The following is a 12,578-nucleotide window of genomic DNA, read 5'->3' as shown; positions in this document are numbered from 1 at the left end:
TACAAATTCCTACAGCTCAGATGGTGTAGAGTTGCATTGCTGTGATTGTGTTCGGGATCCTGAGTTCAAGACTTGGTAGTGATGCCTTATTTTCATTAATGTTAAATGACCATAATGCAGGATATGTTTGTAAAAGCATTACAAGTTTTTGCAGCTCAGATGGTGTCGTGGTATGTTGCTGTTATTGCATTGCACAGCATCCTAGGTTTGAGACTTGGTAAGGCTAATTATTTTGTTGCTGGCCAGAACAAGGGCTGATGGAGACAGAGTGATTAAAGTACTTTTAAGCAGTTGTAAGTGGGTTTGAGTGGTTTTGTGCAAAGTTAAGTGATGCTAACAGATGGTTAAGTCCTCTTAGCTTCTCTTAGCAATACTTATTCCTGCTTACTCCTGCACTCATTTTAATTAAAGAAAAGAAAAAAGGGTGATAGGAAAGTAGTGAAATGGAGGCAAGCAGGGAGTAAAACATTAGAATAACCAGCTAGGTATGTGCAGGATTGGTGTAAGAAAGGACCATAGCTCTACATTTCTTTTGCAGCAACAACTGTGAATAATGTGTAGAATTTGGAATTTACAGCCTCACACCCCACAGGGAGAGGTGTTGGTGACAGACATTTGTAGAATAATTTGTGGGTGGATTGATTAATTTCACTGTACATGTGTGCGAAATGTAGAGCTATGTATGGGGCAATTATTTTTTTTGCAGGACATATGCCCTTTTTTTTAAGGTGAGAGTGGGATGTTGGGGAAGGGCTCTAGGTATGTTTGGGGAGGTAGGTTTTATTCACCAAAAGACAAGACAGCAGACAAGTCTGGCATATGACACATGAGGGGGGTAAGCACATTTGATGGGGAGGGTGGTTGGGAAACAGAGGTTCATGTGCCACCAAATGGATACAGTGGGACTGAGGTCCCCACCCATGGGCAGTTACCACTTCACCTTCACAGTCCCAAAGGTGACTGTGCTAGGGGCTGGACAACAGGGCCAGCCTGCCCCTCTAAGTGCACCAAGCGGCCCTCCATCTGGTGCAGCCATCCATCCAATTCAGAGTGGATGATGCTGATGTGCACCATACCCCAGAACTTGTTATGGGTGACAGGCTCCTCTCCACATCCACACCCAGGGATGGATGGCCCCATCCCCTGAGGCAGTTCCACCCGAATGTGGTGCAGGACCAGCAGATGAGGAAGTTCCAGGGTGGGTCCCAGACATGCTGAGGCCTGGTGCCACAGCCAGATGAGGCAGGACAGGCAGATCTACCGGGATCTGATTTCCCAAACCTGCTATGGTGTTGAGGTTATCCAAGATATATTGGTTAGTCATGAACAAAACATTTCAAAACATTTCAAAATTAGATATAATAGCATGCATGGTTGTTCCAATTAACCCAAACCAGCAGGTTTGAAACAGTTGCATAGCACTGTTGGAGGATGGTTGTCTTGAGCATCTTGGTTCCATCGGGCCAAGAGTGGCCCCTTCCTCCACTTTAGGTCACATAGTGATACCATACCTGCTCATCAGCTTGGGGGATATCATTAGCACTGGTGAGGTCATGTGCCAGATGGTCCCAGGCCTCCACTTTATACTGTGAGCGCTGGTACTGACCCTGCAGCAGTCTGTCATCATGGTTTGATATGAGGAGCCCAGCCATGACCCTGGACTCCAAAATGGCCTAGAGCTGCACTCAAAAGCATGAGCTCTCTCCAACACCTGACATAGTTCCTGCACAGATCAAACTACAACAGGTTCTGGCTATATTCCCACCTGCATGGTTTAAATAAGGCCATATCCCCACCCTTTGCTGTCATTGGACCATTTTGAAAATGCTAAGCTCAGCTATGCAATGCGCAAATCTGATAAGATGAGTTGAACAGTGCTTAAACGTGTAAAGGCTGAGCACTGCTTAACAATACACAAATCCACTTAGCTGAGCTAACAGCAGCTTAGAATTTACTTCTAAGCAATGCTTAAACTGGATTATCATAGCTGAGCACAGCTTAGCATTGCTCAGTTTTCATTTTTAAAAAATATCAGGATTGTAGATTAATTCATCATTACTGATGTATTATTAAGTACAGTGCGGTGGTGGTGCTGCGGTAGCATTGTCTTCTCATAGCAAGACGTTGTCCCATTCGATTCTCAGCTAGAGCGTCTTCTGTGTGGAGGCATATGCGAATGGGGCGTGCCTTCGTTGAAGGATGTGCTTCAGGGCTGGTAACCCGGTACGTAAAAATACACTACCAATCATTAGCGGACCAGAGTTCCACTGTAGCGACCCCTAACCGGGAAAAGCCGAAAGACCCAAACTGACATATTATTAAGTGTATATGATTTACTTTACATGACAGCCCCCTATGTGCTTTCATTACATTACCTTGAAGTGTGACTATACTGTATGGGACACTTGTGTATACATGGGTGATTTCATATGTTATATGCACTCACACTTCCATTTTGGACCAGCTACACTACTCTGGGTGACAAATATCACTCCCTACATAATTTAACATAAAAAAATAATTTTAACAATGCTTTCCCTTGTAAAAATAAAGTGCTTGTCTTGGTATTCAAACTGTGAAGCCCTGTATGCAAAGCCAGGACTCTAACCACTATACTACCTCATTGTTGAGATTTTAGCTATACATTTTTATTTAGCTGCTATGATATGCTTAAGCAATGCTGAGCAGAGGCCCCTAAGGTGTAAACCTGCTCAGCTATGCTTTAACATACCTTAGAAAGGAAAAAAAAGGAACGTAATAAAATCACTTTATTTACATGTATCAATACTCATTGGCAGTCACAGTAAGGGCAATTGTAAGGGGACAAATATTTTAAATATTGCTCTTACAGACTTAGAAACTAGATAGAATAATAGGTTTTGCATTAGCATACACTTTCCAAAGGATGTGGAGTCTTAAACACAAATGTTTCTCATTATGTAATGACTTCAATCCTCTCCTATTTGACAGGTAGGGACAGATATTTGGGGGAACACACCAAAAATATGAGGCAGCATACCTCTCATCTGTACAGATTTTTGCAGAATGTCCAGATTTTTGCTCATATTTTTGGTTCATTTCTCTTATGATTGTGGTTTTATAGCAAATCATTGGCAAATTACTCAGGGTTTAAATCAGGAAATAATGACAGACATTTGAGTTTCAGACTTCATACCCTTCAGAAAATCCATGTGAATGCAAAACATGTTATTCTATCAACTTTTCAAGTTTGTAAGAGCAATATTTAAAAAGTGCCCCTATTTTTGGGCCTTTGTCCCCCCATTATTTATGGCTTTATCCAAATTTTTTTGGTCTAAGAGGTTGAGAGGTATGTGAGGCAGACATCTGGACATTCTGCAAAGACCTGTACAGTTGAAGGGTATAGCCGTACAGCACTTTTGCAATGCAGGGGTTGTGTGACAGTACTTGTCACATACCCCCTGCATTGCTTCTTATCTACATAGCTACTTTCAGTGTCCACGGACACTGAAAGCACTTGGAAAGTTCTGTATGGCACTTTGACAATGCAGGGGTTGTGTGACAGTACCTGTCAAACACCCCCTGCATTTATTTAATGATCTCCTGTCTATTTCGGTGTCTGTGGACACTGTTTTACTATTATATATGCTTTCAGTGTCTGTGGACAATGACATGCATTTAAAAAGTGCCATACAGCACTTTGAGAGTGTAGGAGGCATGTTAGATGTGCAGGTACTACTTAAACATGCCCCCTGCCCTCAGTAGTGTTCATATCCGCTTAGCCTTAGCAGTATCACACCTTCATAAATATTCAAGGCATGCTGCTGTTAAGGCTATGCAGAAATGGACACCATTCACTCCATGCAGGAATAGCACTATTCTTACATGGGGTTTATTGAATCTTGGGGGATTTCATTTTTTGCAGTAGAAACCAAAATGGATGGAGCAGATGATTTTTTTCATTTTCTGCCTGAGTGTCTACAACTGGTATTACCTATTCAGTTGTTATGGTGCGTTTAACTCTGGACCAAACAAATATATTTCCTTTTCTAAAATCAGTATAGTCTTTCTATAGCTTGTTAACTTTAATCTGCTGTAACTTATTGTTATATGTAATTAATGTATGATGTAAATTATCAAGTCTAGAAGTAATTCTATTGAAAAGCATAAGGAATTTTTATTTACACCTTATTTACAATACACAACTTTACATATTTACAAAAAAGAAATAACATCTCATACTTTAACTCTCCATTAATTACTAAAAAAATCACATTTCATACAACCCCCCACTATTTCTTCCATAACCACCAAATGATTGTCTTTATAATGTTTGGTAAAATTAATTTAACATTAAACATAACCTCATTTAAGCTTTCATTCTAATTCATCCAAATTTTACAAATATTTTCCATCCATATTCTTAGCATATTCTTTACTATGTTGTTTATAGAAACCATACTTTGGCTGTCCATGTTTATTTGTTTGTAATCCTGCAAATCCTTTACTATTTTATTTTCTGTTATTTTTCCCATAATTTTTAACTCTTTTACATGGTAATAAAAAACATGTTCTATTGTCTCCAATATAAATCTGCACTCTCCATAAAAAAATCTTAATAAACAACTTTTTTCATACAGTATTTATTCCTTTGTTTTATAGTTTAATGTTTTTTCTCCTGCTAAATGTTCCCAAGGATTTAAACAATAATTTTGTCTCAAAATATTATTACAACAACTTTTCCTATTTTCATCAATTTTATTTATTCTTAATTTCCACATTTTTATTTTATCCTGGCACAGTCTTATTTCTTTATTTTCCATTCCTTTTCTCTTTTATTCATTTAAAATAAAAAAAATATTTGGTTTTAAAACAATAAATAAACAAATCAATTATAAAATAAACAACTATTTGCATAGGTCCAAATCTGATCAATACATCAAAGTCATACATCAACAATGGATTACCTTCATTTGCCCTTTCTGCACTCTGTCGAGTTATCTCATAATCACAGTGCTTCAACAAAAAATTAAAAATGCTGAATTCTGGTATGCCTGAAACAAATCCCAAATTTAAAACTCCCTACTACTCTGGACTTAAGTGCAAGCATTAACATGGGTCAAGAAGGGGGCAAGATTTTGTCAGTCAGACATATTAGTAGTCAGCATTTTCAATTTTTGCATTTCCGACCTCCCAGAAAGTGGATCTGATTGAGTGAAATATGATTAAATGAATGTAAATCATCAGCAACAATTAATATTTTTCAAGCAAGTATTTAAGTGTAAGCCAGGATTTATATGAATGTGTAATATTAGAAGTTCTTATCTTTACAGTATGCAATTCACTACTGCAAAATTTTTCCATGCTAACAAATTCAACACTTGAAGGGGTAACTTTACTTTTCCAATTTTAGTAATTACTTTTCTGGCTACAGCTAGAATATACCAATGAAGAGGCATTTGAGTTTTTTTGAATTATCTGAGGAATTAGAGCATTAAATAAAACTAAAGATTTAGGAATATTACAACTATCTGACCATTGATCTTGAATAATGTTATTAATTTCTTTAAAAAAGGGAGATGACTTCACATTCATATACCATCTGCCTCCAATCAGCTATTATTTCAGAATCATATCTCCAGCATTTATTTCTATTTGATTTATACATAATTGTAACTTTGGTAGGAGTGACAAAAGCTCTGTGTAAAAATGTCCAAGTGAAAAATTCAATTATATAAAGATGTAGTTTTATCTGTAGATTTTAAGATGAATTTATTGTATTCTTCAGAGAAGTCTTCATTGTTAAATTTTGAGGAGTAGTTCCAGTAGGAACGGTCTAATTATGTGAAATCTATCTTAAACATTTTATAAATTTGTGACCAAATATTATTTATTTTTCATTGCATTATTATTGAAATTTATTTTAGGAACAATTTCTTTTCTAGGTTAAATATCTTATTTATGTGTTCACTAAGTCACTAAATATTTGTAAAATTAACCAATTTTCAGAATCTTGATTGTATTTATCCCTTACATTTTCAACAGTATATATATCAGTACAATTTAAGAACTGATGCCAATAAATTAAATTACTTTGTTGTTTCAATACTAGCATTTTATTGAAGTTATACATTTCTAAGCAGTCATTTGTATATGCAAATAAAAACATAGAAAAATTTAAGTCTTTAATATAATGGTTAGAATATGTGAACATTTTGAAAATGGAAATGATGTTATTTAAATAGGGAATTTGAGAAGTGGGTGTAATTCCATTTACACAAAAATATTTTAATAATCAGATACAACTATTAGGAACCATTTGTTTATGACTGGTTGTGATATATTTTTATTTACTAGTAATATTTATCGGTGTATTTGTTTCCCTGAAAAAAATGGAAATATATTCAGTTAGACTAGCCCAGTTAACAAATGTAAAATAAAAATAAATAAAAATTTTGAAGGTTATGAATTTATCCATAACAGTATAAGTTTTACAATTGCTAAAGTTGCATACAATTAAATATCAAGGCATCCTACTCCACCATTATCCCAGCCTTTTCTGTGCCAATCAAAGGAAAGTCTTGGTTTTGTAGGATGCCAAAAAATTTTAAGTAGAGTAGTATTTATCTTCTTCATCAATTTTTGTGGAGATAGTACTAAAGACTGTAAGACAAACAATATTTTACAAATAATTACCATCTTAATAAGCATTACTTTTTCTTTCATGATGAGGAATAATTTGTTCCAATTTGAGACTATACTTAAAATTTTATCAACAACCTGTTGAAAGTTTGTTTACATCATTTATTTACTATTGGATATAATGGCTATACCAAGGCATTTCATTTGATTGCTATTGCAATTAAAATTAGATTTATTCATATGATTTTTAAATTGTTTTATTAATTAGTGATGCACTTTGTATTATTATTAAATTCTAAGTTTGGTATTTCTTCAAACTGACTCAGAACTAATTATATTTTTTAATGAATGTTCTATATTTCCTATTGTTAGTAAATCATCATCAACAAAGAGTTGAATCTTTAGTTCAAAATCTTTTAGTTTGATACAGTTATTGCTCTTATTGGATCTAACATTATTAGCAAAGAGTTCCATAGCTAATGTAAAAAGTAAAGGTGATAATGGACAGACTTGTTTTCTGCCTTTTTGTAATGTAAAGGAATTAGAAAGAAAATAATCTATTTTAACATTAGCACAAGAGTTATTTTATAAATTAGAGATTAATGCAATTAGCTCAGGTGAGAAATTATACATTTTAAGTGTTTTAAAGAGGTGCAACCCATTAACTGAGTCAAAAGCCTTATCTAAATAGAGTCTAATGATAGAAAGTTTTTTTCTAATTTTTATTTGCATAGTCTATTAATGCTTGTATTCTTATTATGCTGTACTGTTCTTATCTATTTAAATTAAACCCACTTTGACCATTCTTAATTACTTTAGATCAATTATGTTAGCTAAAATGTACATGAACATCTTATACTCCACATTTAAAAGTGAAATGGGTCTGCATGATGAACACTTTGTAGTATCCTTATCTTGTTTTAAAATAGGTGTTAAACTGGAATATTTCTATGACGGGGACTTCAGCAGTTGTTTTTCTTTCTCCATAGACCTTATGTAATATTTTACCTGCATCATCTGGAGTAATTTATATAGTTCTGGTATGAAACCATCTAAGGCTGGTGCCTTATTATTTTTTAACTTTTTTCATTTGATCCTTTATTTCTGTTAAAGTGAATGGTCTATAATTTTTATTTGTTCACTGGTTACTGTATTTATATTTTCTCTTAGAAAAGTTTATCATCATTATCTAGGTTATTTGTATTATTATTTAACTTTTCATAAAATATTTTAAAGCCTTCAAGAATTTCTTTAATACCTGTTCTACTTTCTTTCGTATTGTTTTGTGTGTTATAATTACTTTGATATAATTTAGTTTATTCATTTTCTTTGATCTAACAGCAAGTTTATGCAAGCTTAAAGGGTTTACTGACTACACTTGAAGTTTAAGTTTCTCCAGGTTCATTGAAACTTTATGATTTAGAATTTCGACATATTTTGTATTTAAGTTTTTAAGTTCAGGCTGATTAATGTCATTTGGTTTTAGATTTATCTTTAGTGTGTTTATTTTAACCTGTAGTGTACTCAATTATTTGTCCCATTCTCTTGTTTTACTAATATACCCATTTGTAACTCTTCCATTTAAGAAAGCCTTTAGTGAATCCCATAGGACAATGTCAGTTACTTCACCATTCATATTTATTTCTAGGAAATTTTTGCTCTCTTTAACATACCAATCATTGAATCATTTTTTTTAATAATGTACACTGGTAATCTCCTGTGATGCATTAGATTGTCAGTTTATTTTAAATAATATTAAAGATTATAGCATTATGCTCCAAGAACAGACATGAAACTAGTGAAATTTCTCTATGTGATAACAGATTGTTTGAGAAAAAAATGTATCAATAATTGTTTGTGCTCCATATCTATATAAATAATGGATAAATTGAAATGAGTTTGTTTCCTTAACTCATATATTCCTTAAATATATTAGATTTAAAAATGTTAAGTGTTTGGCTGAAGCTGTGACTCTCAGATTTCTGTTTGCAGTGGGATATTTGTTTGATAAAATACAATTAATGTCACCAGCCAGTATGGCTTCAACTTTCATGTAATAGGCTATAGTACCTAAGTAATTTTTTGTATGTTTAGCTGCAACCACTGGAATCCAATAAGAGTTCACCAATGTATATAGTTTTCTGTTCCATTTAGTCATAACAATGCTTAACATACCATTTTTATCAGTATAAGTATATTTTACTTTAGGGATCACTGGTAAGTTCTTCCATAAAATGAGGGTGTCTCTTCGTTCAGCTTAAATGCCAGAGCCTGCTAAATCCAAATAATTCTTTAATGAAAGTTTATTTACATCTTTATTAACTAAATGTGTTTCCTCTAGAAATAATACTTGAACTTTATGCAATTGCAATTGTTTGAACAGATTCCCTCTTTTTACTATATTATTCAATACATTAATATTAGCAGATGCACATTTAAAATCAGACATTTATATGAGAAAGAAAGAACCCAGGTATGATGAAAATGCATTTATGTTCAGAACTTATTATATACTTTATATATAACAATATGGAATCATCAACTATGGACAAAACTTTTGAAGCAATTAACAAAACACCTAATGATATAACCCTAAAACATTCTACCATGGAATAACATATTCCTAGTATGTTGAAGAAAATGAACAAACTACTTCTCAAACTTTCCTTTAGACTAACAAAGCTTAGCTCATACTTCTGATTCATTTTAATGTGTCTCATTTTTTGAACTCTTTATTTTGTCTTAACAAGTCCTTCAATATTTAAAACAGTGTATAACAACATAAATGGTAACTATGTGCCAAAGTCCTTGACAATAATATTTATAATTCTTAACAATTAGTACTTTTCCAGTAAATCAGTGAGGTTTTGCTAAGATATGTACTGATGAGTTATGTTTAAAGTTCTTATTCTTATAGTTGAAACTCATTTTTACAGACAGCCTTAGCTAGGCACACAATTTCACCAAATGTTAATTCATTTTTACATTTCCACTTTTTTGTTATAACTTTTCTTTCAATGGCAAGTATTGCCTGAAGAAGATGTATTTGAGAAGTAGGTATAGCTGCTAGAATTATAGAATTAAAAATGATCAAGGAGTCAGTAATAATGTAATTGTGTAACTGCAAAGCCTTAGAAAAGTTTTTAAAATCACTCCAAAAGGAAGTCACCAACTTATAATCCATTATCATGTGTAGCCAATCAGCATTTATAGCTTCATCACATGTCTGACATTTAATGTTTCCTGTTTTATATATTTCTGCAATTTTATGAGGTGTAAGAAAGATTCTATGGAGATATTTCCATGTATAGATTTTCCAGTAAAGTGAGGATGTTGACTTTCTTGCAGATTTTAAGAATAGCACTTTATTTAGTTCTGAAAATGGTTCATTGCTAATTTTTGTTGAGACTTTCTAAATTGTCATATCTGGGGTAAAAATTCAGTTCTAATTATCTTATATATAATTGATAAATTTGACTTCCCCTTGGGTGGCCCACTATTAACATTAGAGAATAGATCCAAGATTTTTGGAACAGGTTTAATTTGAAGATCTAGTGATATTTTGATTTTTATCCTGAATATATTATTTACAGGTATGTATATCTAACCGGCATACTTGCTCTATGCTATATCTTGCTATTAAACATTGGACAGGATGTATTTTGTTTCCATTAAGGAAATTGATGCCAAAATATTAGGTTAGTATTCTTGATAGCTGTCATTGTGTTTGCATTACAAGATACTAAGCATCCATTAATGACTACAATGGGGAATAATAGGGTTAGTAATTCATTGACTAAGTAATTTGAATGCATAAACCTTTTAAAGATTGAAATGATTTGGTTAATAAAAGGCATAAAAGTAAACATGTGACTTTCAGTCAGAATAAAATCTTTTAGAGCCCAGTAGAATATATTGATAATCAGTTTCATATAAGAATCTATGATAATGTTGTTGCTGTCCATTACAATTTTCCTATGTAAAGATTTCCAACAAGAGCTGTATGAAGTATCTAACCACAATAATATTATTTTAATATTTACAGTGTTAGTATATAGCTCATTGTTTGGCTACCCAGTACCACCTACCTCCCAGCTTTTGAGATGCCATTCTAAAGATGTCCTTGTTTTTTTTTTTTTTTTTTCCGTTAAGGTACTATAAGAATTTAAGTAAGGTAGAATTTATTTTTCTTATAATTTTTAGTGGGGGGAGAATTAATGATTGAATATAGTATAAGATTTTTGGTAAAATTATCATTTTAATCGTGGTGAATTTATCTTCCATTGTAAAGAGTAGCTTATTCCAATTGCCTGTTCACTTTATGAGTTCACCCATTAAGTTTTATAGTTTATAAATATGGAATCTTTGTTCTTAGATTCAATAGTAATACTTAAATATTTAATTTGAGAATTTTCCCAGTTACTTTTTTTATCTAATTTTAAAAATTGGTTATTTTTTGTTTATAAGCTATGTCACTACATGTCAACAGTATGTTGTCAGGAAAAAGTTGGATTTTTGATGAAAAATCTTCATAAAGGGGATCTTTGTTTAGTATGTTTTTCTATATTAAAGGGTCTACATAGAAAGGAACATATTTAACAAAAGATATGGAATTGCTATAAAGTGTTTTAATTAATATTGTAGAACTAGAGGAAAAGTTAAATTCGTTTAATATTTTAAACAAATATGATCAGTTCACTGAATTGAAAGCTTTATTAATAACTAGACTTATTATCGATTGTTCTTTCTTTATTTGCTATATCAATCAATGAAAAAACATATATAATATTGTTGTATACTCTTCTGTCTGTTATAAAGGCAGCTTGACCTTCATTTATTAATTCCATGGTTTAGCCGTTTTACTAGTATAGACATTAAAAGTTTGTAATCTACATTCCAAAGGGAGATAGGGTGATAAGAAATACATGATACAAGATCTTTACCTGATTTTAAAATAGTTGTAATTATACAGTATCTCTAAGAGGGTGGAATATTATCAGAGCTTTTGACTTCTTCAAAGATGCTCAATAATGTTTTTAAAATATTGTCAGGTAGCAGTTTATACATTTCTGGGATGGTACCATCTAACCATAGAGCCTTGTCGGTTTTGAGACTTTTAATATGGTCTTTCAATTCTTTACAAGAAAGAGACTTATCAGTTTTAGTTTTCTGTTCATTAGTTAATTTATGATGTATATTTTCCTTCAGAAAACTATCAATTAGTTCATTATTATCTAAGTTTGTCTCTATTCTATTATTTTTATAATATTTACTAAATCACTGTAATATGTCATTTAGATTCATTATTTTGATGTTTTCCTGTTGTTATAATATTGATATTTACTATCAAATAATTTAGTGTATCAGAATATAATTTCTCCCTTTCTTTACATGCATATATTGCTATTATTCTATACACTTTCTTTTTCCTATGTTTAATTCTTTTCCCAATTGTATTTTTCTTTGTAATCACTTTCCAGTTTATATCTTCTTCCTCACTGATCTCTGTACCACATTTCCTTTCACCTTCCACTTTTTGCACATTTATCTAAACTTTCTTTTTGATGTGCCTCACTACTTTCTCATTCCTCTATTTGTTATTCATCTAATTGTAATGTTTCATTTTCATTTCTATTTTCTTGTTTAGTTTTACATTCTACCATCCTCTTCTTCTCACAGTCCACACATACATGTCCATTACACAAGTTCTTAAGTAAATATTTTAACAGTCTCTTTCAGTTTCTGTTTGAAACTGTATGTTGATTTTGTCTTTTTTTCTCTCCATCCTTTTTTTATAAAAAAATTCTAAAACTTCAGCAGTCTCTATCTAACTCAGTTTCTTCTTTACATTGAATGCTCAGGACATGCTTCTTCTTCTGTTCCACTCTTTTCCACTTTTTCCATATTTTACTTTCCTTTTCTGCTGCTTTTGTGTCCCTACTATTTCTGCAAATTAT

General features: G+C 32.2%; 1 protein-coding gene across 1 annotated transcript in view; it reads left to right on the top strand.

Annotated features, from left to right (window-relative positions):
* LOC122815710 (vomeronasal type-2 receptor 26-like) overlaps window positions 1–12,578 on the top strand; it is a 104,561-nt gene that overhangs the window by 39,489 nt on the left and 52,494 nt on the right. The window lies entirely within an intron of this gene.

Source organism: Protopterus annectens, chromosome 1.part1, assembly GCF_019279795.1.
Source record: "Protopterus annectens isolate FY-2018-M chromosome 1.part1, PAN1.0, whole genome shotgun sequence".
NCBI classification, from domain to species: domain Eukaryota; kingdom Metazoa; phylum Chordata; order Ceratodontiformes; family Protopteridae; genus Protopterus; species Protopterus annectens.
This window is presented reverse-complemented; position numbering and strand designations above follow the sequence as displayed.